Genomic DNA, 2,523 nt, shown 5'->3' with positions numbered 1-2,523 from the left:
ACAGCCGCAGACGGCCATTATCGGACCGAAAACTTTCCAAACAACGGTTGCCATTAAAAAATGTAACCAGGCGGCAAGCGTTAAATGCAGTTAAATGCTCTAACCATATGTGCAGAACATTCTAATACAAAAGTAAGAACTTCCCCTCATATTCTGGATGCCTCCATTGTCTGCAAAACCCGTCAAAATGCGACTTGTACGAACCAAACGACAACAACAAGATGGCGGCTATCGTATCGGTGAGATAGGGTCCTAACACTGACGTCACGGAAACCATGGTCATGTGACCAGTTTAACTACAGGCTGACTTTATTTCCAAAGAGTTTTAGCGGAAAATGGAAAGATTACAATTTGGATTACCTCCCTTCTCACACTAAAACTGCTTTCCGAACATTTCCGTGATCAGCGATAATGTGTTTATGGCCACTATTGAAAAGAAATGGAATTATTTCTCGCATCTCAGTCAAGCTATAAAAACATTTGGATTATGACAGTCGAATATCCAGATATTTTAAATAGGGAAAATTATTTCTGAGAATGAGCATAGTTAGTGATTGTTTTACTTTAAAAAAATGTACGCTTCCAGTGTGTATGAGAATATATTGAATGCAAGAGTAATTTTGTCATTTATAATGTGGTGCATACAAAATTTATTAAACAATGTCTTGTCCTGGTGTTAATAAACCTACAATTGTTTTATGTACACTGCCCTTTGACGGAACCTTGATCGTATATTATATCAATGATTATGCAAGCAAAGCAGCAAAAGCGAAAGTGCGTAGGAATTTTTCAAATTTAGTAACCAGAAAACAATCTACACAATAAAAAAAAACAATCTACACATTGAAATATATATATCCCGCCGATTTGATCGTGACAAGGTTGACTGTAATTTTACATTTTACCTATCTTAATCCGTATGTTTGTGTTTATATGTTATTCTACTAGTACCTGCAATACAAATGAGTATATATATGTGTAGCGTATTGAGATATGATGTTTCTTTTACTCGTAATCTGTTTAAAAATAATAGCATACAAACAAGTACGGTTAACTCAGGGAGGACTGACGGCACCTTGGCAGAGAGACCAAGAGGGCAGTGACGATACTGATAGAGTCAAAGGAGATTGACAGTACTTCGGCTGAGCTTACCAATACGGTCAGCCCAGTACAGAAACGGTACGTACCTCGGCTGAGTGACCTAGGAGGCAGACTGTATCTAGACAGAACAATACAGTAGACCCAGGGTACAGTACCTGCTCTGATCGATCTGTTCGACCTGATCAATATTTCAGCGAACTGGTGATGAGACATGCAACGAAATCAGTGACGAGAACAATGGTGCATTGTTTCGTAGAGGGGATAATTTGCAAACCTGCGGGTGTCATTTTACATTCTTAAAAATAGACTCGGTCCCATTGGGAACTAAACCCGCTTTATCAAGCGGGAAATTACGAGAAAATGTACAATTTGATTAATATCCAATGGAACAAGGAATTGCATCTTATTCTTTATTTAATCGAAGGCAGGATAGAAGCGAAACGCTTGTCACAAACATTTAAACGTGACTGATTGGTCATTTGTAGTGATTCAAGCGCTTCAGGGAATTTGATGAGATGAATTGCAGAAACTACAAAAGGTTGTTGGGGTCTAGATTTAACGGAACGCAATAGCATTACGATCTGAAAGAATGCTTAGTTAATCTGTTGTCAATATTGGTGAACAAACGGATGTGCACGAAATCATCCGCATAATGCCTGAATCGGGATATTGGCGCCACGGCAAGCAGACGGTTCCGGAAAATTGTAGATTGTTGAAACACTTAACTCCAAACAAATGACCCGTTTATGTCGTTAATCTTGTTTTAAAAAGACATTTCGAGACGGGAAATTGTCCCATGACATGCAAACCGAAATGTCAATAAAAACAGAACAGTTTATTTAACATGTTCATATATAGGATAATTTAAAAATAAATGTCGGTATATGTACCACGTCAACGCCAAATAATATATCTTATCTGGCTATTGTAACAGTGGGAAGTTACTCGCCTTCAACAGACAGAGGGGAGCTACTCGGCTTTAACAGACAGTGGGAAGTCACTCGTCTTAAGCAGACAGTGGGAAGTCACTCGACTTTGACAGACAGTGGGAAGTTCCTCGCCTAAAACAGACAGTGGGAAGTCACTCGCCTTTAACAGACAGTGGCAAGTCACTCGCCTTTAACAGACAGTTGAAAGTCACTCGCCTTTAACAGACAGTGGCAAGTCACTCATCTTTATCAGACAGTGGGAAGTCACTCGCCTTTAACAGACAGTGGGAAATCACTCGCCTTTAACAGACAGTTGAAAGTCAATCGCCTTTAGCAGACAGTGGCAAGTGATAGACAGTGGGAAGTCACTCGCCTTTAAAAGACAGTGGGAAGTCACTCGCCTTTAACAGACAGTTGAAAGTCACTCGCCTTTAAAAGAAGTGGAAAGTCACTCATCATTATCAGACAGTGGGAAGTCACTCGCCTTTATCAT

Source organism: Mizuhopecten yessoensis, unplaced genomic scaffold (assembly GCF_002113885.1).
Source record: "Mizuhopecten yessoensis strain PY_sf001 unplaced genomic scaffold, ASM211388v2 scaffold10397, whole genome shotgun sequence".
Taxonomy (NCBI): domain Eukaryota; kingdom Metazoa; phylum Mollusca; class Bivalvia; order Pectinida; family Pectinidae; genus Mizuhopecten; species Mizuhopecten yessoensis.
This window is presented reverse-complemented; position numbering follows the sequence as displayed.